This window comes from Colias eurytheme, chromosome 22 (assembly GCF_061535395.1).
Source record: "Colias eurytheme isolate Ceu_HAF_F1 chromosome 22, ilColEury1 Martin Lab GWU primary, whole genome shotgun sequence".
NCBI classification, from domain to species: Eukaryota; Metazoa; Arthropoda; class Insecta; order Lepidoptera; family Pieridae; genus Colias; species Colias eurytheme.
This window is the reverse complement of record NC_143001.1, coordinates 3,315,494-3,342,644: the sequence shown is the minus strand read 5'-3', so window position 1 is coordinate 3,342,644 and position 27,151 is coordinate 3,315,494. Positions and strand designations below refer to the sequence as shown.

The window sequence follows — 27,151 nt, the reverse complement described above, 5'->3', positions numbered from 1 at the left end:
CATGAGATGATCGCACAGAATTATCTGTAGCTGTGGGGAGTCGACCGACTGTGGTTTGGCACGGCGGGAATTCTGGGGATTAAGCAATATTTACAATTCAGTATCGCAATTCACACGGTCACAGAATACATTTGTAGTATCTAAATCTTCTTGTTTAACTGCTTATAAATTACTAAAGAGATTGTGTAGAAAGTTTAGGGCCATATCGAAACGTGGCATATATGTCAGCATTTATCCCTGCTTAATGCTCAGGTAGGTCGAGTGTTCTAGATCAATCCGATCAGGAATCCCAATCTTACAAAATGATATCAAAGTGTAATCTTCTTAATGAAAAAGTTGGAACATTCTCAACTCCCGTTGAATTTCCATTCATTGCTCCATCTAAACTTTGAAACCAATTTCCCTACGGTCACGGTCATGTGATCATTATTCTTATTTGGGGGTAATAAAATATCGGAGTACCAAATTTATTGGCCAATAAACGGCGTCATATCATCTGGTTTAATCTGTGGCACTTAATGGTCGCTCGGTTTGTGATGAAATTAATTAATTTATAGAAACGTTCTTGATACTTGCAGTAGATAAATGCTAGTGTGGATTTTGCAGACTCGATAGTGGATTTGAAGATGTTTTTAATGAATTTTGCTACATTGTTGCTCTTCGTTGGTAGTAGTGGATATATCTCTATAATAAATAAATAATTTGGAAAATCCAAAAGTGCACGCCTCATAATTTTTTTTTAATAAATATTTATTAATTATTATTTTTGTTTATTTAATAACAATTAAACCACATCGAATCAGACCCTGAAAAATGAAAGGGTTCTATTCCTGAGCATACTCAAGCGTAAGAGAAAAAAAAAGACTCGATTAGTAAAGTATTTCGGTCGCTATCGTGTTAACAAGAAAAAGGATCCGCACATACAGACACACGGACGTCCAAGACAGAACTTTTTTAAACTGTTTTTTATCTAGTTTAAATAACAAAAATGACATCAAAAATATCATGAACGTTAAAAATAGTGTTTTTTCTTTATATGTGTGTGTATGTATTATCTTACAAGTGCAATGTATGATACATAAAGACATTTTAAGTTTGAAAAATCAGATGTTTTGCGCGAAGTGACAGTAGTACCCACCTCAACGCTTCGCTTATGAGGCGTGCAATAAATAAATTAATTAATTAATTAAGAATCGATTCTGACCTCACTATATAATTCCCCTCTATACATCATTTAAGCCGTTGTGAATTGTAAAATCTAAACTAATGATAACAGTACCTAACCATTCGAACGATTTTAACATATTATATTTAATTATTGGAAAACTATTTTACCGAGTTAAATAGGCTATAATATAATATTATACCTAGGGTAAAACGGGTAAAGGCGGGACAAGCGGACACATTAAAATAACAGTGAGGCGAGATTGGAAACCACTTCTGTTGATTTATCGTAGTAATAAAATAAGTATCATAATAATATATTTTTTATATTTAAAAATTATGTTTAATAAACAATAATATTTTATAAATAAATTTTATGTCTTTTTAGCTTACACGTGTGAACTAAGAATCCTTTGAATTCCTTTTAGAATATTCTGATCTGATTTCAAAGAAATTCACGGTTACCTAGTAACTGGTATTAAAATAAAGACGATTTGATCGTCAGACACGTCTGTTTGAACGGCATTCCTTTACTTCTAATTAATAGCCGTGTTTTATAGCTAAATGAGTAAGGCAATATTATAATAGACGATACGATAAAGACCTTTTTAACACACTTTTATTCGCTTCACCTGTATGTTTCTTTTACTCGATATTGACCCACTTTAAACGGACAGATAGAATTCAAACTTTTTAAACTTACCCATCAAGGACTGGTGACAATACAATAATTACTTGAGTTTAAGCTCGTTTTTAGTTTGTTGAAAATATATTAATTACTTATCATGTCGCTGTATGTTCTCATTATAGGGACACAGGAATGCTATACAGTTTATAAGTCTACAATCCGTAAAGCAAACGCAGATGAACACGTGTACACATTTCTTAGAATAAATGATGATTTTTAGAGACAAGAAAAGTTGTAAATATTGCATGGCACTTGGCAAAGATTCAGATTAGAGTCTGGATTAGTGCATAGGCTATTAATTGTTATACCTTCTGGCAACAGGCAATTAAAGCCGCAGGCTAAATACTGATAGGAGCGGAGCAATCCTGGTAAAACCGCAAGTCATAACTAGTATTTTATAAAATAAATTCATGTTCGTTTCACCACTTTAACTCAAGAACGGCTGAACGGTTTTCAAAGATCGTTTGTTTGTTAGTGTTGTGATAGACAATATTATAATCTGTATTTTAGTAATAGTTAACTGTTGAACAGTCAGTGTAGTATCTATAGTGAAAAGAGTTAGTCTTTGCACTCCTCCTGTCTCTTTGGTTAGGGGTGTAATGTCGTATATGCACAATGTAGCTTGTTATAAAGTATTATTAAATAAAGTTTTCGTATCAACATCCACAAGTTGTGTTTCAATAGGTATACAATTATTTCAACAGTTAGATTTACCTACCTACGTTATGATAATAACAGCTTATAAAAAAGAAAATTTTCCAAAAAATACGTTTCCGTGGGCGGAGCTGGGGCAAAAAGTTAATAATAAATATGGAGTGCCACAGTTGTGTCAAGGAAAAGTAAATCCAAATAAATGTGGCCTCAAAAGCGATGTATAAAACTCTTCACATTTTAATATCATGATATTAATTTTGGGCGGTTTTGTAACAAGCCCTAAAGAACGAATGCTTAAGAATATTTTTCGTTTGAAACAAAGTATTACAATACCATTGCTAAGAGAGATTGCCTTCTTTAAGTTAAGCCTCTCGTTTATTAAAACAGAAAACAATTTTAGCATTTAACTCCGGGTTCATTCTTTATGACATACCTTTTTACCAACTTCAAAATATAAGATATATTTCCATACTGTGTAAATAATGATTTGGGAACTGCTGAATATTTTTTTCTGTATCTAGATTGAGTGACAAGGAAATTATAGGTTTTAGTGAGTTTAAGTGTACCTATGGACTTGATGTGAACGCAATAGGAAAAAAGTTTGGAAAATCCAAAAGTGCACGACTCATAATGCTCATTTAATTATGAAAAAAAAAAAAAAAAACTTATTGTAGTTTTCGTTTTTTATTAATTGCAATTAAACGACACTGAATTAATTAATCATTCGCATTCAGTGACCTACAATCGTCGATTAGAATATTAAAAAAAAAAATTAACTCAAATGATGGATTTTTTCACAAGTTATAGTGTTTTCAGGTTTCACACATGACGGACAGGAAAATTTTTTGACCTATTTCGGTGTTTTTTTCCAATTCTATTGAAGTAAATCAATTTTTAAAAAGTATGGGATTAATCTCCATTAAATTATCTCGACAATAGTGTGCAAAATATCTTGATTCCGTGAACTAACAAGGCTATAAGTAATAATAAGAATAGCTGCAAAAATGAGGTGAAAAAAATTTTTCGATCGTAAAGCACTCTCTGATGCTTCGCATCATGAGTCGTGCAATAAATCGTCATTATTTTAATAGTAGCTATATATATATATATATATATATATATGTATAATATGTACCTACCTACTAATTCTTTGTATAACCTATATACGATTAAATTTATTTAAAAACTTTAGATGCAAATATTCAAATATATAGATTATAGAACTACGTAATTTAAAGTAAAAAAAAATGAAATGAAAAATATATTTATTTAAAAACCATATGTTTTTACACAGATACACTTTGATTGACGTTGCACACTTTACACATATTGGCTTAATCTAGGTTTATTAAAAAAGGATTACCTATAGTACCCACACTAGGCAAGCCTGTATCGTGGGCACTGAGACGTTTTACCAAAAAAACAAAATTAGATGTCCTCGGTATGATCAACGCTTATATCTTACACGTACAAGGCATTTTATCACTTATAAGCTACAGGAAAATAAATACTGAAGATACTAAATAATACAATTAACATAATATTTTATAAAATAAAATAAATAAATATATTTATATATACATATATATAGATAATGTTTATATAACAATGTAAATATCAAACTAATATAATATTTTAAACTTCCACTTTTTTCATCAAAATGTTACACGTGAAAATATTTTGTAATACAATAATATGAAGTCCTGAGGGTCGAGTATGTCAGTGAACGAAAAGCAAACAAAATTTTTTGACAAAATGACACGACCTTTATCACGATACTGACAAAGAAAACTAAAAGGAAAAATAATAAACTCATTCATACCTATACTTAAATATCTACTGAAGTATATAATATTTACCAAATTAAATATCTACCAAATAAAATATAATATTATTCAAAATAGGTATTATTTTCATACGCTATGATAAGCCAAGGTTTGTCTAATAATTAGGGTTGTAACGGAACTCCGCCTCCGCCTCCGTTACTGCGGAACTTCCGCAAAGAATTTAACCTCCGCCTCCGCATCCGCCTCCGCAAAATTTATGCGGAGCCATATCGGAAGTTCATTTACGATCACAAACAAAGCGCAAGGAGCGACGCTAGGCGACGCGGCCGCTCGGCTGCGTATTTTCAAGTGAAATGGTCGAGTTTGCTTAAGCCACGGGAACACGGCCAAGCGGGTGGTGGGAGTGTGAGTGAATGAATAACAGGAATCAACTTGTCAAAGCGTTCGGTACCGCGATTGAGCCGTGATTGTTTTAACTTTTAAGTAATTTTGTGCGTAATTATTAGTTACTAGCTGCTCCGCGCGGTTTCACCCCCGTGGCTCCACCCCTGTTGGCCGTAGCGTGATGTTATATAGCCTATAACCTTCCTCGATAAATGGGCTATCTAACACCGAAAAAACTTTTCAAATCGGACCAGTAGTTCCCGAGATTAGCGCGTTCAAACAAACAAACAAACAAACAAACTCTTCAGCTTTATAATATTAGTATAGATGTTATTTAAATAACGTGATGAAGCCGAAAACTAGTGAAATTTGGCAGTACTTTGTAGAAGAAGACGATAATTATAAATTTTCCGAACATATTACACCTCCGCCTCCGCCTCCGTTAACCTCCGCATCCGCGGAGGCGAACCTCTACACCTCCGCATCCGCCTCCGCCTCCGCTAAGTAGGCCTCCGTTACAACCCTACTAATAATATGTTTTTGGAACCTTACATTCTATATAATAAATTAATAATGTCCTATAATATTTATTTATTTATTTTATTTATATTTATTAAGACGGTGTACCGTCTAACAACTATGTATAGTTATTAGAATAATTATTAAAGAATAATATGTAATTCTCAACATCTTTACCATTTCGCCAATTATTACAATTTACGCTAGAAGTTAGAACTATAATATTTATCCTACTTATATTAATATTTTAATACAGTTTGTATTAATATATTTACCGATAATTAGCTATTTGACCTCTTCTATATTTTATGCTTGTAACTTACTATGATTAAGAATGAAGCATGATTATCTTAACCAATTATTACAATACAATACTTATAATACCTATGTTCTATCGATTTTAACTTATATATAAAATTCTCGTGTCACAATGTTAGTCTGCATACTCCTCCGAAACGGGTGGACCGATTCTCATGAAATTTTCTGTGCATATCGGGTAAGTCTGAGAATCGGCCAACATCTATTTTTCATATGTACCACGGGCGAAGCCGGGGCGGACCGCTAGTATTAGTATAGATTTCACTCGTTTTTATACCATATTTTGTCTAGAAGCGAAATAATTATATTTTCACTAAGTAGAATACCTACTATTTGTCCATAAAAATAGAGCAGTCAAACAAAAGTGTAGTGTACTTAACTGTAGTTTAAATATAGGTATTATACTCAGTAATATTTAAACTTTACTTTTAGCAATTCCCAAAAGAACTAGACAATGTGCCTAATTCTTTCTATGTACATTTATAATTTACCTACTAGCTTTGCTACACGGTTTCACACGCAGACAGAAAAATCAAGTATTTCTATACCTAGCATGTGTTTCTTTTGTCATTTTTTATTGTAATGTATAACTGATATTACTGTAAAATTTCATCCAAATCTATCGAGTAGATTTTTGGTGAAAGAGTAACAAACATAATATATAGTATATACGTACGTCGTATAACAATCCATCCTCACAAACTTTCGCATTTGTTACATTAGTAGGATTATTAGGATTAGATTCAATAACAATTTAGTTCGTTAACAATCAAATACAAAACAAGTGAATTCAATAAACATTATCATAGCAATGGTGAGAAAGCTTTCAGAGCTAGCAATCAAATACGTATTTATCAATAACTAAATTTCTTTTCCATTACGCTATATTAAAACAAAACAATGAATATTGGAAAACTGGGGCGTAAACCGACACTTAAAAAAGCAGTTAATTTATTTTCGTTCCATTCTGACATTAACCTCTAATAAATATTATTTACTTTATCGCTTTTGTTTCAAATTGGGAGGCACTAATACAAATACGTAAATATTCCATCGTTTATACTAAAACTGGAGGTTTTATACCTATTCACTCGATTTTGTTGGTAACATTTTCCGGAATTTTCCAATTGTTCGAAGTATTATATTCTTAGTACATGTTTTTTGAAGTGAAACTTCTTTAGGCGCGTTGAGAGTAAAATTTCAAGGTCGCGTTGGCAATACCGTCACACTATATGTTTCATTCGATCAAAAAATTCCCTATGCTGTTTATTATATATGTTACGGCTAAAGGTAGGTGAGAACATAAACTTAAGATTAGCCGGCTAAACTTAGGTTTATTTTCGACGAGGTGTTAATGTTAGTTTGTTCTATCTTTAGCCGGCTAAACTTAAGTGTAACCGCAGGCCCGTGGCTAAAAATGTCGGGGTGGGTAGATTTGGTTACTATAATACATGTAAGGAACAGGGCGAGTGTTTTCTGGCACTTCGCCGGCTGCTGCCGCAGCACGCTCGCTGCGCTCGCTCGGCTCGTGCGGGTCTTAAGAGTTCTAACCTAACCTAACCTAGCCACCAGCTTTCTGCCCTGAGTCGGGGTGGGTAGATTTGGTTACTATAATACATGTAAGGAACAGGGCGAGTGTTTTCTGGCACTGTGCGGGCCCCTCAAGCCCTCCACCGGCCCGGCGCTAACCAAATCTACCCACCCCGACATTTTTAGCCACGGGCCTGCGGTTACACTTAAGTTTAGCCGGCTAAAGATAGAACAAACTAACATTAACACCTCGTCGAAAATAAACCTAAGTTTAGCCGGCTAATCTTAAGTTTATGTTCTCACCTACCTTTAGCCGTGACATATACACTCAAATCTTCTTTGCTTTGCTGATGACATGAAGATATTTAGGACTATTAAATCTTCTGCTGATGCTGCTATGCTTCAAGATGACCTTAATAAATTAGACTACTATTGTACTCAAAATAAATTAGATCTCAATCCTGGTAAATGCACAGTCGTCTCATTTAGTCGTAAAAAACAAACACTGCGTTTCAACTATCGAATAAAAAATCAAGATCTTGGAACTAGCCCTGACATAAGAGATCTAGGAGTGATACATGACCCAAAACTCATGTTTGATAAACATATCGATTATATTCTAGCTAAAGCTTCTAAAGCTTTAGGCTTTATAATGAGAATTTCGTCAGATTTTAAAAAGGCGAAAACGTTTAAAATTCTGTTTTGTGCTTACGTACGTAGCATTCTAGAATATGCGTCGCCAATATGGAATCCGCGATATGATAAATATATAACTAGAATTGAACGAATACAGATGAAATTTTTGAAATTCCTATGTTACCGATTACACGTCCCGTACAAATCTCAGGATTATTACGAGGTCTGCAGCAAATTTCACTTCCTACCCCTAACATATCGCCGGGAGATTTCTGATATTTTATTACTTTTAGGCATTACATCCAATAAAATAGACTGCCCAGAACTACTAGCCAAAATTTCTTTATACACACCCTCAATTTTATCTCGTAAATATAATCCTATCTTTACTTCCGCAGTCAGCACTAACTATCGTCAAAACTCGTTTATTCTACGCGTAAGCAATAATTTTAACAAGCTATCAAAACAGTTCGATTTTGACTTATTCTGCAGCAGTTCTTACTCCATTAAGCGTCAGTTAGCTAATGAGTTCTTCCGTCAGTTTGGTGGTCAAGTTGATATGTAATTTGATTAGTGTTACAATAGCATTGATTTTAACTTTTAAGCATTTGATTCGTGTACGTAATCGCTCACATTTGTAATTGTTATATACTAACATTATTCTAGCCGTGAGAATCTGTAAATGGCTTATTGTAAGTATTATATTATGCGACTATCTTTAAGGATACAGCTGTAGATTCTCCTAAAATATAAATAAATAAATAAATATATTTTTCGATCTAGGGATGCATTTCAAATGCAAGAGTAGAACTCCCACGTGTCAATTTCAAATACTTTTTAATTTATTAAATGATGATTTTTTCCCCCTAAATACTCAAAAGTGCGGCTGCGGCATAAATATAATAAACAGCATTGGGAAATTTTTTTGATCTAATGAAACATAGTGCTTCACTTCTTGGAGTAAGGCGACGATTTTGGTATCTTTGAATCTTGTCAAAGAAGTTTCACTTTTGACACGTGTGCTCGGCACACACGCTCTTTTTCATAATATAATCTAAGTATATTATGTTCCACCGTTTTGTTTATGATTCTACGTGTGTATATTTAACGCAAAGACTAACTTCCAGACATTATAATTCCTATTTCCTTCGTAAACATGTATGTTTACATGCAAATATATACAGTCTCCTTCATTTTATATACTGTGTACTAAATTCAAAACACGGAAAATTTATTCAGGGTTATATTTTCTTTAGTTATTCCTTGTATATTTTAAATGTACCTACGTCTGTTTGTGTTACCTTAATATTACGATATTATGTTGTTACTAGATTTCTGTCCGCGGCTTCGCTCGCGTTTGCAAAGGAAAACCCGCATAGTTCCCGTTCCCGTGGGATTTCCGGGATAAAAACTATCCTATTTGTTAATCCAAGTTACCCTCTATATGTGTGCTAAATTTCATTGTAATCGGTTCAGTAGTTTTTACGTGAAAGAGTTACAAACATCCATACATCCATACATCCATACATCCTTACAAACTTTCGCCTTTATAATAGATATTAGATATTTTATTCAATAAAATCGTTAACATTTCAAACTCAAACATTTATTAATTCAATAAGACTTCTTCTAGAAGCACTTTTGAATTGTCATTACATTTTTTAAATTTACCACCGATTCGAAAAGCAGTATCTAGGTATAGAGAAGAACCGGCAAGAAAATTTGCATTTGAATGACTAGGTACTATTTTATAACAAATTCGTGGTTTCCCTATTAGGTACTTTTTCTTTTAAATTTAAAAATGATTGTATCTGAATCGAAATTATCAAGAGATAAAGATTAACAAATCATTTAGATAATTAATAGTACGACAAATACATTTGCTAGCAATTCAAAAGTAAAATATATATTTTCAAAGTTCCTTCTATCATTTAAAGACAATTTCTACAAAAGAAAATTGCATAGATTATTTTGTTTGATTAAGCATTTGTAATTGAAATTGATATTGAGATAAACTTTTATTTTAAAATATTAACTTTTTTTTCAATAAAGAACAAAATATAGTTTAAGTTTGCAAAAGCTAAAAGATAGTAAGTAAATAATTATGAATTATTTTCTGATTATTCATCGGATTTTATCAAAGGCTTTGATTGAAATCTTATTCAGAATGTTCATTCATTAATTGCTGTTCTGTTTATTTAATTACGTGGGAATTAAACTATTCATTATAAAATGAGCTAAAAATATATTTTCAGTACATATATGTGGGATGATGAGGTGAGATGTATGATTAATTGATGTTTCTGAACGTGTAAGATTACTTTCTGAACGATGATTAGAATGGAAGAACTATGAGCGAATCAATGAGTGAATGTGAATGTGAAGTAGAGAGCGAATGAGGAATGATCTTTCTCTTTTCATTGGGATCGTGGGTGAAGACGGCTGTTTCTCTGTAAGATGTTTTCTAAAAATTAAGATTGTGGTCCGAAAATAAATCTCAAGAAGTTCAAAGTGTTTTTCATTTGGCCCCGATCCTACAATCTTGGGGGCTCGTCCAATTGAAAGAGGAAAATCAAAGATTACGACGGAAAGACGATCGGCGGGAAAGTTAGGTTATCTCACCGGGCGAGGCGGCGCGGCGTGGTACAACTTTTCATGCTAACAAGACGACGACGACTAATAAGACGTATTCCAATAAGACGACAACTATAAGAAAGACGCAAAGATGGGAAAAAAGGACAAGAGAAACAGCAGCAGTTTTAATATTGAAGACGAAGGAAGGAAAGAATTTAAACAAAATGGCGGCGACACACAGCAGCAACAGAACACACTATTCATGACGGCGGACCTTATACCGAAATTTACCGGACAAGACTCTAATTACCCTGTACACAAGTGGATTCAAGATATCGAAGATAATGGATTAATATTTCAATGGACACCATTACAGCAACTTCTTGTTGCCAGGCGATCACTAAGCGGGACGGCGCTTCTTTGGCTTAAATCGGAACGACCATTCAAGACATGGCAGGAGCTGGCGGAAGAAATAGTAAAGGAATTTCCATCTACGTGGGATACGAAAACGGTACATGAATTAATGAGTGCGAGAACGAAAAAGCCGAACGAAAGTTGCATTGATTATCTACTTATCATGAAGGAGATGGGTAAGCGCGGCAAATTAGCTGATTACGTGACTATAAAGTACATAGTTGACGGTATTATTGATGATGAATCCAGTAAGATTATGCTATATGGAATTAAGACGTATGCGGAATTAAAAGAAAAGCTGAAAATTTATGAGTTAGTAAAGTCAAAAACGAATAAAATTAGTCCCAGTCAAGACCGTCAAGATAAGCCTACAAGTGTATATTCGAATTCATCTCATGTAAGAAACACATTTCGTTGTTATAATTGTGGTGATCACGGGCATGCCTCATCAAGCTGCCCTAACAAAGAAAAAGGAGCTAAATGTTTTCGTTGTAACTCATACGGACATATAGCATCAGCATGTGATCTGAAAAAAACAGGCGCATCAAGATTTGAAAATAGAAGCATTCATAAACAAGATGGCGTCAGCGCAAGCGGCGGCGATAAGAACGAAATTCAATCGCAACAAATCAGAAGTATGAAAAGAACGATGTTCGGATCTGTCGGCGAATCAAGTTTCGATCTGAAGTTTGTCGGTCAAGATGGCGGCATAAGAAATAATGAACGAATGATTGACTATGATTGCAATGAAGTTTCTATTAATCAGTTGACAGATGACAAGTCTCAACAGGTTATGAAGATTGTAAACAATGACGAATTAATAAAGAAAAGTTTAAGTGAAGAAAGTCGTTTGAAAAAAATAATTTTGAATAATACTGAAACCACAGCGCTCATGGACAGTGGTAGCGACGTGAATTTGGTCAACGAGGACGTTTATTTATCGATGTGTACCCCAAAATACGACGACAACGTTGTACTCACCGGTCTCGGCAGTGCAAAAGTTAAAACACTTGGACATTGTGTTGTGAAGTTACGAATAGACGGGCGTGATTTCGAACAAGAGACATTTTATATTGTACCTAATAACTGTATGCCTTACTGTGCTATTGTAGGTCGTGCGTTCTTGAGCAATGTTTTTATGGTAATGGATGAAGGAACAGTGTTTGTATTTCCGAAAGATGAAAGTTGGATGACGAAAATTAATTGTTTTTTCTCTACTGTTGATCTTGTAGGTACAGTAAGTAATGAAAGTGTGAAAGATGAAGTAGTGAGGTTAGTTGACAGCTACATGCCACAGCAAACAAAGGAAGCTCCAGTGGAACTGAAAATTACTTTGATGGATGAGACACCTGTTGCACAGCGGCCACGCAGACTGTCACCTAAGGAGCAGCACGAGGTTGACAAGCAGATTCAAGAATGGTTAAAAGACGGCATTATAAGGGTAAGTTATTCAGATTTTGCTAGTCCTCTGGTATTGGTAAAAAAGAAAGACGGTTCAATTAGGATTTGTATTGATTACAGACTGTTAAACAAAAAGATTTTAAAAGATGAATATCCTCTTCCAATAGTAGACGATCTTATAGATAAATTAGCAAGCGCTAAAGTGTATTCAGCCTTAGATTTAAAGAATGGATATTTTCATTTGAAAATAAATGAAGAGTCATGCAAATATACAGCTTTTGTCACCCCGACAGGACAATATGAATTTTTGAGAGCACCTTTTGGGTTAGCTACTTGTCCTAAAGTGTTTATGAGATTAATAACAACAATTTTCAGAGATATGATTGCATCGGGAATTATCATAATATTCATCGATGATTTGTTGATTCCAGCTCGAGATGAACAGCAAGCTGTTATGAGACTGAAACAAGTTTTACAAAGAGCATCAGAATATGGATTGAATATCAACTGGAAGAAGTCACAGCTGTTAGTAAAGAGAGTTGAGTATCTCGGACATGTGATTGAAAATGGAACGGTCATGCCTTCCCCTGACAAGACTGAAGCTGTACTCAAATTTCCAGAACCACAGAATATCAAGCAGTTACACAGTTTCTTAGGACTGTGCTCATATTTTAGAAAGTTTATTGAAAATTATGCTCAGATTGCTCAACCACTTACAGATTTATTGAAGAAAGATGCAGATTTTAAGTTTTATGATGAACACAGATTAGTTTTTAACATGCTTAAACAGAGTTTAACGAGTGCACCTGTACTCAAGATTTATAATTTCAATGATGAAACAGAATTACACACTGATGCGTCGAATATAGCATATTCAGCAATTTTAATGCAAAGAAGTAGCGAAGACGGAGAACTGCATCCTGTTCATTTCATGAGTCGTAGAACATCAGACGCAGAAAGCAAGTACACAAGCTATGAATTGGAAGCTTTAGCTATCATAGAAGGCGTTAAAAAGTTCAGACATTACTTACATGGTAAACCTTTTAAGATTGTAACAGACTGCAAAGCTTTTGAGATGACTTTAAAGAAGAAAGACCTGGTGCAGTGTACTAGAGTAGCAAGATGGATTTTACTTCTACAAGATTATGAATTTATTGTTGAACATCGCAGCGGTAGTAAGATGCGACATACCGATGCATTGAGTCGAAATCCATATGTGTCTGCGATTACTATGGACCTGCATAAAGAATTGCAATGTGCACAGGAGAGCGACGATGGTTTGAAAGCTATTATTGATGTCCTGCAAGACGGAAAGACATACAATGACTATTGTATTTATCAAGGCTTACTACGCAAAGGGCCAGAGCAGTCCCTAGTTGTTCCCAGAAAAATGGAGGATTTTATTATAAGAAAAGCACATGAAAATGGACATTTTGGAAAGAAGAAGACTATAGAACTGATTAGTAAAGATTATTATATTGAAAACTTAGAGAAGAAGGTAACTGATCTATTGGCGTCATGTGTTCCTTGTATATTGGGCAGCAGAAAAGAAGGTAAACAAGAAGGCTATTTACATCCTATTTCTAAAGAAGAAGGACCCCTGCACACTTTACACTGCGATCACATAGGGCCTCTAGCGGAGACGAAGAAAAAGTATAATTACATACTCACTATTGTTGATGGTTTCACAAAATTTGTGTGGATATTCCCAGTGAAGACGGTATCAGCTAAAGAAACTATAGATAAAATGGAGATTTTACAACAGACATTTGGTAACCCAGCCAGAATTGTAAGCGACCGAGGAGCAGCATTCACGAGTAAAGATTTTGAAGAGTGTTGTGAGCGAGAAGGAATCCAGCACGTTAAAATCACAACAGGAGTGCCAAGAGGGAATGGTCAAGTTGAACGTATTCACCGTACAATGATATCAGTACTTACCAAGATGAGTATAGAGGAGCCTACACACTGGTATAAGCATACAAGTAAGTTGCAAAGAGCACTAAATAGTACTTACCAGAGAAGTATCAAAACAACACCTTTTGAACTGCTTACTGGAGTGAAGATGCGACAAAAAGAAGATATTGAACTTGTACATATGCTAGAAGAAGAATATGTATCTAGTTTTATAGCTCGGAGAGAAGAAACAAGAATTAAAGCAAAAGAACAGATTTTAAAAATACAAGAAGAAAATAAGAAAAATTATAATAAGAAAAGGAAACCTAGTATACAATACAACATAGGAGATTTAGTTGCTATCAAGAAGACTCAATTTGGAACATCTATGAAGTTAAAAGCAAAATTTATTGGTCCATATAAGATTACAGGAATAAAGGGCAATGATAGGTATGATGTTGAAAAAGTTTGTGATACTGGAGAGGGATCCAAGAAAACATCATCTTGTGCTGAATTTATGAAGAAATGGTCTGATCGAGTTTGAGGTAAGAATACTGTTTTATTTTGCCTTAACATTTTTATCTGTTTCAGGTTATTCTGAAGACTTATATATTTTTCTATAATAATGTGTATGAAAGACTATGCTTGAAAGAAAGGTGGAAGATTTGTTTATTTTATAAGATTTATTGCTCAAATTATTATCTTGTGATACATGTTAAAGTTGTATGTGTTAACTACACTACTAAGAAGGAAAGGTCATGGGTTAAATAAAACAATAAGGTTTATTGTTTAAAGTCTTTATTTATATTTTGTGTAACAAGATGTAAGAAAAAGTTTTTCTTTAAGTTTATTTAAACTTAGTAATTAACTATAGAAAGGTTTTGTAAGTTTTGATTTTATTTGAAAATGTAATGTTTTCTTAAAGGTTTATTTTGTTATGAGTATTTAAAGTAGAACGGTACTATTGTTTTTGTTTAAGTTGAAAGTTTTAAAGTGTAAAGAAACTTGTAAGATTTTGTTTTTGTTTAATAAGTATGAACTCTAAACATTTAAAGATATTTGTAAGTTTTTGTTTATGCGGAAAGTTTAAAAAATTTAAAGATACTTGTAAGATTGTTTGTATAACTCTATAATTGTTTGTGTTAATACGGTGTTATGATGACTGATGATGGAAGATGATGATGATGATGAATGACTGATGACTGTGTGTGCATGTCTGAGGGCAGACATGGTGCAGGAATGGCCGAGTGTGGGATGATGAGGTGAGATGTATGATTAATTGATGTTTCTGAACGTGTAAGATTACTTTCTGAACGATGATTAGAATGGAAGAACTATGAGCGAATCAATGAGTGAATGTGAATGTGAAGTAGAGAGCGAATGAGGAATGATCTTTCTCTTTTCATTGGGATCGTGGGTGAAGACGGCTGTTTCTCTGTAAGATGTTTTCTAAAAATTAAGATTGTGGTCCGAAAATAAATCTCAAGAAGTTCAAAGTGTTTTTCATTTGGCCCCGATCCTACATATATTAAGTATGTTAATTATGATTGGAAATGTGCTTGCACAGACTTAAGTTTAAATAGATGTAGGTAATTAATACAAGTGTTTAATCAATCTAAGAAAATCTTGGTTATTTTCTGTAATTGACAAGTTTATATCAAACAATATCACTACAAAACAAAGTCGCTTTCTCTGTCCCTATGCCCCTATGTATGCTTAAATCTTTAAAACTACGCAACGGATTTTGATGCGGTTTTTTTTAATAGATAGAGTGATTCAAGAGGAAGGTTTTAGTATATAATTTATTATGTTTAAGACAAAGCGGGCGAAGCCCCGGGCGGAAAGCTAGTAAATAAATAAATAGATCATTGTTATACCCATATGTTAAACAATAGGTAAGTATATTCCAGCCCTATAAAATGAATGATGATGAATGACCTATAATGTATTCATTTGAATATTTTGAAAATTAACTCCATTAATCAATATTGAAGCCTATAAAAACTGATTCGAAAATTGTCAAATTGAAAAATCTTCTAAGCTGAAGCCACAGTTCTGAAGCTGAGATGAATAGGCGGGTGACTAGAAACACTTGACAAACAATTATTGTTGGAGTCGTATCTTTGTCGTGTGATACAATTTTAGTGTGGAGCGATTGTTCATTTTTAACTTCAATATCGTGGTCATAAGGTTGAATTTTGAAACTGAAGGTTTTATACGTACCTAAAGAACCTAGGTATATATTAAAAACAGTAATACAAAGTGATATTCTCACTACAATTTTAATAAAATTGGGACGATATTATTGACTTTGACATGAATATTAGGTTATTTAGGTAAAAAATTGAATGAGTTTATTTTTAACTTAATTTAGGAACCGAAAGTTTTCTAGCTTCATAAAATCTTATAATAATGCTTCAATTTTAAAACAACGTCTTACTCATCGAAAATAAATCAAACCCGAGCAAGCTTTTAAGAGGCTCGACCTTTTAAGGTCTTATATAATCCGAGGGCATAATTAAGACGCATATTTCAAGACAAAATCATACTGAAATCTTCATACAATCTTGTTTTTCATTGACACAATCATGAGTTTATTTTTCATACTAGGTACTTACTTAATTGATTTAGTTTCAGTAGCTTTTTTTTTTTCATTTTAAGGTAAGTAATAATTATGTAGTTCTTGTAACTACTGAATGGTTCTTTATATTATTGACATTACGATTTTCTCGATTAAAGTACAAGTTTATAAACATAAGTAGTTGATTAAATAGGACTAGTCTTGTCGGTATTAAAAATGCGTTTATACATAAATATACCTGCTTATAAATGGTAAATATTCAATTCACATATTTTTTATTTTTCTCAACTTATTAGTTTAACTTTACTATCAAGCTAATTTTATTTGAGTCAAATTGACGAGACGCCAAACTTTTCCTCTAACAAAAATACTGTGATCGTACCGAAAAATTATATTTATTTCATCTTATTGCGAACCGATAAATTCCCAGTATTTTCATTCATTACAACCTTCAAACTTGTCTAGTGCTTTAAAAAATAAATAATACTCAATGTTTACGTAATGTTGGCGACTGTTCAAGATTCGTTCCCAAAATTAGGGCATTGGTAGGCCGCTATTGATTGTAAATGGGAAACAATGGGTACTATATTGTTCCTAAAATATGGCTTTTTATGAATTAGAATTCTATAGTCACTGTTGTGCTAACGGAGTAATGAAATGAAAGTTTACGCTTTGGCTCAGAGTGACTTATCTGCCTATTTATGGAGGTAAAAACATGTGGTCGTATTTTAGAGAATTAATTTGGAAGGGAGATATCTCATTGCATATAATTTTATCAAAATTGTAATTAAAGGTATATGCAAAATATTTATTTAAAAATATACAAGATAACAATTTTCAATATTGCGTAACAGCTTTTAAAATAAACTTATCCTAATAAAATATACTACAATTTATTTATTCATTTATTTTATTTATTTATTACACTTCATTGTACAAACATGAATGGACAAAGCAGAAGCAATATAAATGAATTCAAAGTAAAAAAAGAATAACAAAAACAAACGAAGAATATATTTTGTGTACTTTAATTTGACAGCAGTTGTCAATTCCTGTTACGAAAAGCGCTTAGGAAAATTAAGCGACCTATTACTGAAATAAAGTCCTTACGTTTTTCATATAATATTGTATTGTAAATAATATAAGAATACTTCTTCAAAATAAAGTTGTAGGTAATGTTTATATAGTTACCTATTATTATTATTATTTGACTGACCGGTTGGCTTGGTTGGTAGTGGCCCTGCCTTCCAAGACAGAGGTGGTGGGTTCGATTTCCCACCCGGGGCAAATATTTGTGTGATGAACATAGATGTTTGCTCTGTGTCTGGGTGTTAATGATCTATATAAGTATTTATTTAAAAATTATATATGTATGTTTATCAGCCATCTGGTTTCCATAACGCAAGCGAAAGTTTAGTATGGGATTAGATTGTGCCGTGTGTGAAAATTGTCCTGAAATATTTATTTATTTGTTTATTAGAAATAACTGGGTATATGATGAAAATTACGCTTTCAGGTGTATATCTACAGACTGTTTTTTATATTTAAGTATATTGAACGTTATAAGATAATTTTGACATTGACATGGACGTATAGATTCTTGTTACCTTATACACAAAAAAAACTACTGAACAGATTTTGATACGTGGTTTGGTAGATTATGTACCAGAATAACACAAAAACTATAAGTAACAAAGAACTGTTTTATCCCGAGCTTTTATCAGCATACCAAATGACAAAACTAGTGAACAACGTAAAAACATCTCTCATAATAAAATGACAAATAAGTTCACTATTTCACGTAGTAGGTAACTATTATCTATTTCAAAGAAAAACCCGAATAATTCCCGTTCCCGTGGGATTTCCGCGATAAAACCTATCCTATGTGTTATTCCAAGTTACCATCTATATGTTTGCTAAATTTCAATGTATTCGGTTCAGTAGTATTTGCGTGAAAGGGTAACAAATATATTATGATACTCACCCATCCTCACAAACTTTCGCATTTATAATATTAGTAGGATTATATATAGAATAGGATAGTAGGATGTGTGCTATAAGCTATTAACACAGATAATCCATACTAATATTATAAATGCGAAAGTAACTCTGTCTGTCTGTCTGTTACTCAATCACGCCTAAAGTACTGAACCAATTTGCATGAAATTTGGTATAGAGATATTTTGATACCCGAGAAAGGACATAGGCTACCTTTTATTGCGAAATATGTACCACGGGCGAAGCCGGGGCGGAACACTAGTATGTATTATACTATGACGACACTACTTATAACATCTTACAGTAAGAACAAGTCAGTGTGAACATTGGCTTATACCAAGGCATTATTAATTCGTACAAGCGCACGTTTTAGATTACATTGCTGCAAGTGTACCGCAATTCGTCATCTTATGTTTACCAACTAGATATGTACGTGGAAATTAGCTCGAAGTTATAGAAACTGAACAATTACCTTTGTAGCGGTAGAGAGTGGGTAGAGATGTTCAACTTAGGAACATGTGACTTCGGTATAGTTAATGATTTGGTGACAAGGAATTTAGTATGACTATGTAACATAAGTACCTACTCTCCTAATAATATTATAAATGCGAAAGTTGGTGTGTATGTTTGTTACTCTTTCACGCAAATACTACTGAACATATAGAGGGTAACTTGGATTAACACATACGATAGGTTTTATCCCGAAAATTCCACGGGAACGGGAACTATGCGGGTTTTTCTTTGAAAACGCAGGTGAACCGCGGTTGGAAAGCTAGTTTAACAAGTATTTGTGTATATTTTCTTTAATAAGGTTAAAGAGGTTGTGAATGTGTAGGTATATTTTCTTTGTCGCGGAAGAATTCTAACAAATACCCGCGGCCCCATCATCAGAAGCGTAGCGTGCCTTGGCGGGGCCCCGTATAAAAATTGGTTTGGGGGCCCTTAGGAAGGGTAAAGATTTCTCACAAAAGCGCACGTTGGGGGCCCCCTTGGCGCGGGGGCCCCGTATAATTGATACGGCAGATACGGCGGTAGCTACGCCCCTGCCCATCATTAAAGCGGCTCGACGGAACACAGTGGGGTTTTAGTCGGTAAGAATCCGACATAACCCACGGCTCCTTCCCCGGGGGCCGTGGGTATCTTTGGAAGATTTCCCCACTATAAAAAAAAAGGTATATTTTCTTTGGAAAGAACTATAATGGATAAAAAGACGTGAGGCACTCGGGGACTGCCGCGGAAAAGCTATTGCATAGCAATGCCTTCAAGCCACACCTCCGTGCCCGTCGGAGTGGGGAGCGTGAGGTTATTTTCGTTACGGAATTTCTGGATTCGGTCCCCGCGCTCAAGGCCCGCGATAGAAGCTATGCAATAGCTATGCTATATATGCTATAAGCTATGTAATATAATTGAATGAAATGAAAGAAGGATAAATATTAAATACAAAGAAATGTTAACCAATTTAATATGTAGGTAATTCATTAATCTATACCTTCGTGTTTTACTTACCATTTTTGTATGGAGTAGCTAATAAAATATTAAAGAAGGCTGATTAGAAATATGTTTCTATAAACTAAATGTCTATGTTGAATAAAGTATAGTTTTGTTAAAGTTATGCTTCGGTTCATTTTTTTTTGCAATTTAATATCAGAGTATTTTCAATTATAGATTCCAGACTTTCCAGAATATTTTCAATTTCGGACTTTTCTTTATTTAAAAAAATATGAACAATCTGGCTGCTAAATTGAAATAAAATTGGCCAAAATAGTCGTTCCAATCACAAATGCCTTGAATAAAAAAATATGAAATATGGATTGAAAATTTATTGCCTTTTTCGTTCTATTTTTTTAAGCGAAAATCGGTCTTTCGGTGAATTTCTGATAGCTTGTAAAAAACACTTGAAATATCAATTAATCTATATACCTATTGGTCTTCTCGAATATTCCAATGGTTCTATTGTTATTTTTCGTATTACAATGCAGATTTGTCGAAAGTATGTTTCATCACGATACCTACCTACGTGTAAAACCCAGCTGAATGAAATTTCGACCTAAATATTGAAAATCAGAAACGATTAATAACTTGCTGAAAATCTTAGTTTCTCAAAAATATGAATACCACATTTTGTTAAAAAAATCTTCAATACTAAAATCATAAAACAAAATCTGTCTGTTCGCAATACACTCAGAAATTACTGCATTGATTTAGTTTCTGTTTCCATCAATAGGTCATCTTATGTGGTAGTTCTCTATTAAATAACTAGGTAAGTACGTATATTTTGTTAAGTTTCAAAATACGCGGGTAAAACTCTAGGTGGAAAGCTTGTTTAATAATATAATCCACTAACTATAGGTATACAAGAGCAAATACTAATATTTTAAAAAGTACCTATAAGCCTAATCCGTCCTGAAATTTCTCAATTAAGTATAGTCAACTCATCTAATTCTGTGACAAAACAGAATATGAAAAAAAAAACAGGTTAAACTTTATAAATTTTATTTTTATTTTTAATAGGAACATTAATCAATCTTCTATTTATCAAATGGAGCAAGTGTAATCTTAACACATATGAATTAACTCAGCGTAAAATGAGCTTAATCAAACCGCGATGACTTGTCTAATTCTGTGACAATCACCATAATTCGGTGATAGTACTTCTCTAATTTTGTTATAACCGAATTAAGTGAGTATTTATTATTTTTTAACACAAAAGTAAAAAAAAAATACAATTAATAAAAATATAAACATATTGAAAGTAATAATTATGTATTTATTTATCAATGAGAAATTATCAAAAGAGGGGAACCATAAAAAATTAATATTGGACATTATAATTGTTTGTGTGAACAGTGTACAGACTCATTTTTGACTGCAGAATATTTTGAATTGCGGATGTCAGCGTTGTTTTATTATATTTTCTATTTTTATTTTTGTCTTCCTCCATGCTGTCTAAAATAAAAAAAAATAACTCACTTAATTATGTGATAAAAAAAATAACGGACTTTTTTAAAATGCTTGAAAGCGATCCTACTTTTAAACCTGAGTAAAAATAAATATTTTCTGACTTAAACGACTAACGTATACGTACTAAAAGCAATTATTTATACACGAATTGAAAATAATAAAAATTTGCTTGGTTAATTCGGTGACACTGTTTTGAGTTGCAATCTTGAAAATCGTTAACTTTTTGAACCCAGGAAATAAGGTATTATGCAAAAACAAATGAAAAATTACTAAAACCTTTATCGGTATCAACAAGAATATGTTTTTAACAATTAATTGTCAAAGTATCATGAACTTACACTCACCTTTTCTATTTAAAATTAATTAAATAATGACAGCACAGTTGCACGCTACCGGTGAAACGTCAAACATGGCGGGCGCAGTGACAAATCTCGTGATTCTTACTATCTCACCCGCACGATTTTAACAAAAGTTTGTACACGAAAAGAAGCTTTATTACCATACCATAGGGTTAATTTTAATGTATTGGATTTTACTCCTATAACGCTATAAAAGAGTCCAAACGTTGTATCTCCGAATTAAGTGAGTCACATAATTAGGTGAGTTTACCCTACTTATTCTTGCCCAGGGGAAAGAATATAAATTTTATTTTACGACTTACACAAGACAAAGCCATCTGACGTATAGGACTAACAAACCACTGAGAATAATATATATTTTCATGAAAACGTATTCGTAAGAGCAATCAGATTTTTGGAAATTACTCAAAGATTTATTTATATTAGACTTCTTCTAGAAGCACCTTTGTATCGTCATAAGATAGTTTTGCCATTTACCACCGGTTGCGAAAGCAGTTTCTACAAAGAAGAGCCGGTAAGAAACTATGTAGTTACTCTTTTAAAATCATGTCAAAGCTAGCTCTTTTAGGCTCTTTAAAAGTCTATGTTACGCGGCAAAAGCCACAGTAATAGCTAGTTAAACTAAAGCCTAAAATCGTGTGTCATTTACGTGACGCAAAACCACAATGCAATATGTATGCCGTTTGATAACACCCCTATAACCAGAGTGTGTTTGAAACCTTTGGAAACATTAGTTCACCTGGCAAGCGATTATCATACTTAAGGAAGTACTTCCAAAATCAAGGCACTCGAGGGTGTATTTCCGACCATTAGTGACACGCCCTTTCGAAAGGGCCCATTATAACGGCAGTTGACAATTGATTTCAGGAACATTTTGCAAAACGGCTTTTTCTATCGACGTTCGTAATTATCCTGTTTGTAATATATGAAAATATTTAATAGCAATTATTATATTGTGCCACCAACGTATGTGCTACTGACGTACCTATACCACCTACTGCTATCTTCAAAATATCCTTATGGTTATAATATTTGGTTTGTATTATATATTATTTTCTATCTACACAAGCATGTTAAAAAGCTTGTAAAAATAAGTAGGTACGTAGGTAAGTAGGACAAAAATATCTCAGTTATCTTATATTCAGATTTTGATGCCATAAATAATATTCTTTATTCAAGCATCCATTTTACACAAATATTCTGGTTTATTCCTATTTAAAAAGCTTGTTAAGGCGTCATCTTTTTGGTATTTAGGAAAAATGTTTTTTTTTACGACTTCTTTCACCTCTTGGTGATGTAGACAGTGCTCAAATAAATTTAATATAACAATGTTAAAGCCAAACTTTTGCCTCTTAGCAACACAGCTTTTAACAAAGTAAAAATAATTTACGCTAATTATAATTACCACTTATTATCAATCAAACTAAGTGCTTGATTATTATATAAAACTAGCGGTCCGCCCCGGCTTCGCCCGTGGTACATGTTTACGTTTTCTCTACATAAGAACCATCCTCGTACTTCAAGGAATATAATAAAAAAAGAATTATCGAAATCGGTTCAGCCGTTCTCGAGTTATGCGCTTACCAACACATTTTGCGATTCATTTTTATATATAAGAAGAAGATAAGCAGTAATAAGTACCTACGGAATACGAGTCTTCTCTTATCTCTATAGAATCGTAATTTTACATGAGATACAAGTATTCTGCAATTCGGTTTAGATCGCGATTGACATGCTACGTTCATATCTTATGAAACGATTCGTTTTCCTTGCCGAAAATTGATTCTTGAAAACGAGACCGATCAAAATGTAATAATTTTACATGATCGGATTAAACGGACGGTATGTATGGAAACTAATTTTTTAACGCGTTTTAAAAAGAAACCTATTAACTATTCTTCATCGATGTGAATTATCCCAACGTTTTGAATCAAATAAATCGCTGTTTTAAATTGTTACAAAGTATCTGAATACCTAAATAACTTACTTCTCAATATTCACGTAAAACTGCGTAACCTATTCCTATTCTGTGAAATATCGCATGTCATATTATGTTAATAGGCTTTCTAGAGAATTCTCTATTACTATATAGTTATCATGTACTGGCACTAGAATATTGCAAATATTTAATCAAAATATTATGCAACAATATCAATCAATAATCAAAGGTGCTTTTTAGGGTTCCGTACCGAAACGGTTAAAACGGGAACCTGTTACTGAGACTTTGCTATCTGCCTGTCAGTCTGGTATGTCTGTCTATCCGCCAGTCCGTCCGTCCGTCTGTTACCAACCTGTATTTCATAAACCAGGATATGCAGACAGTTGAAATATTTAGAGCTAATGTATATGTCGTGGCCATATCGTAGATTTGCTCATTTCATGAAATGGCCAATTTAGTTCGGCCAGATCGTTAAATCGTCAACGTTTCACGATTTGGTCATCCACATTTGGCCAGATCGTCGATCTGGCCAAACGTGGATGGCCATTTCACGAAATGCGACCATTTTTGTTTCTTTTTTAAAAAGCGATTCGCTTCTGGCACTCGCCGGCCGCTGCCGCGGCACGCTCGCTTTGCTCGCTCGGCTCGTGCGTTGTTTATTATAGTCTAACCTAACCTAACCTTACTGTTTTCTATTGAAAAAACCATTCGCTTCTGGTATTCGCCGGTGCTACGGCGGCACTAACTTAAATGACAATAAACAAGTTCTTAAAATATTCTGAATTTTTTAATGTTTTATGGACTCTCTAAGATATTTTATACGATCTGGCCAAATGTCGATGACCAAATCGTGAAACGTTGACGATTTAACGATCTGATCAAACTATGTTGGCCATTTCATGAAATGAGCAAATCTACGATATGGCCACGACATATATATTATATTGCCGCTATAACAACAAATAATAAAAAATCGAGAATAAGCAATGTTTGGCGCAGTCATAAATTGTACGGTACGCCGTACGGCATGTATTTGTACGGTAGAAGTGCCACGAGTCCGATTCGCACTTATCTGAATTTTCAATACTACTTATTTGTTCTGATAAGTATGTTATGCTATAAAGTAGGTACCTATACAATAACAGAACTAACCCCATAGAAAAATCCTAAACCTCTCATTTATAAAATCATAATTCTTACCTAATTGCTGAACCTATTATATTATTACAAAATAACAAAATTACCTATAGTTATTGCTTACGTTGGTATGTTTATGTTCATACAGAACGAATTCAAAATTTCAGCATAAACAATTTTTGAATTTAGAATCATATTCCGCCATGCGAAATTAGTACGTCCTTTCGTCCCTTCCTTTGCCGTTTCAACCATTTTACATCCTCTATAGTGTGAAAGTACCGTGACTAATTGCACAGAATGATACAGAAATTATGCAAAATTTAATGTAAATACGTCCTTATTTCTTTCTTAATTTCGTACGAAATTCGAGCAAATGTGACCTACTTTCAGATTTAAACATTAAGTAAATATATTACGCGCTCACAGATCTTGCCAACAATAAAATAGAAGTAACGTTTCGAGCAAAAATTGCTCTCAGAAAATTTAATGTTACCTAGTTACATACGGCAAAAAATTTCCGTTTTTCATTATGGATTTTTAAGAGGCATCCATGATCCACTACAATTTCCCTTCGAAAAGAATTGACAGTCATGAAGAAAAATAACTATAATTTGCTTATTTTAAAAAGAAAATAATAACAAAATATTATAATAATGAACAAAGTTTTTTTAATAATAATTAATTAATTATTACGTAAGTAATTATTATTGACAATAACAATACTCGCATAACATTTTTACATGTAGGTAGGTAAAATTCAATAATCTGTTGTCCTCACTATTCGAAAATCGAAATTATAAGTTACTTTTGTAAGTAATCGTTTTTTATTTGTTTGCGTTTAAATATTTTATTTTTATTTTTAAGGACCATGTTCTTAAGGCTAGTATTTAATCAAACAATATTTCACCAACAATACCCGTCAAAACATTATTCAATAAACATATTTTATTTCGAAGGGTACACTGTAAAAAAAAACTACCCACTTACCTGATAATCATCCACGTAAAAACTATTTATCGGGCATAAATCACAAACAATCACTCATCCACATCACATACACACTTCAAGAATTAAAACACAAGTCACTAGAACCCTTATCAATGTCCCTTACGCTCACAGAAACTTGTGCGAAGTTATTATTCCGTAAGACGTGTGCAAAATCCATAAACAACTGGACAACCGCTCATCATGAAAATCCAGAGCCAACTGACGGACACAGTAATGCCAGGGTGAAGTTGCGAATGTGTGCGTGGCACGTGTACACACGGTACGTCTATTACGGAACTTATTTATGTGTGCGTGACTTCAGATGCTTGTGTCAGTGATTTTCAGACGGTGTCCTCTCGAAGATTACGAATGTGTGCGTCGGTGTAAGCTGGGAAATGCGCGTGTAGTGCGCATGCTCGGACGTATATGAAAATTAAAATCGTGTTTCGCGCTATTTGAAAAAGCTTAGGCTTTGATTATAGGGATAAGTCAAAACTGTCTCACGTTTTTGTATTACTTTTTATCGTAAGAAATTTTGTTTTGATTTCATAAATTAATCTGTCGGATTTCTATGAATTCTAAATTCGAAGTTTTCCTTATTTACCTTCAAAGTTACCCATAAAAACGTATATTTTTTTTGAAATACGAATCTGATTTGTTAATCGTCGCATCAAATATTTTCGTGAAATAATCTACGTCTTATTTTTGCTTAATTTTTGATGTGAAAAAAAATAAACAAAGCCACTTTCTACTTTTAGTATCATAAAATAATATGTTAGCTAAGATTTAAATTAAGATGCTGAAATGTTATTGCTTTGTGAAAAGTTTTACATTGGTTTCATTTCAAGGTACATATTGGTTTCATAGATCGTTATTAAGGTGACTATGGTCATTTTTTGTGCATTTTTTAAAATCTGGCATCGAACTTGGCATGACTTGAACGCCTACCTATTCTAAGGCACTCGGGGTCAATATTACAGTTTACGACTCTACGTAGCCGTCAGATAGAGTTATCCTTACTTGTATTATAAATGTGTGTTTCTACTTTGTTGGTTTATTTTTCTTTCTTTCACGTTGTAAAGGAGCATTTTATGATATTATGATCTTTGTGTCTGGACTGTTTACAACAACGAAAAATACATCAAAAATTCTTTATTATTCACCACAGCATATTACACATAGGAGTAGTCGAGTGACATAGACTTTTTACCGGAGTCGATATCTCAT

General features: G+C 33.2%; 1 protein-coding gene across 1 annotated transcript in view; it reads right to left on the bottom strand.

Moving 5' to 3' along the window:
* The window catches only part of LOC149898607 (zwei Ig domain protein zig-8-like), a 133,203-nt gene extending 107,079 nt beyond the window's left edge, over positions 1–26,124 (bottom strand). Inside the window, exon 1 of the mRNA XM_090115127.1 lies at positions 25,925–26,124. The gene's annotated coding sequence lies outside the window, so the exon portion shown is untranslated. The remainder of the gene's footprint in view (positions 1–25,924) is intronic.
* Between the last annotated feature and the right edge of the window lie 1,027 nt (positions 26,125–27,151).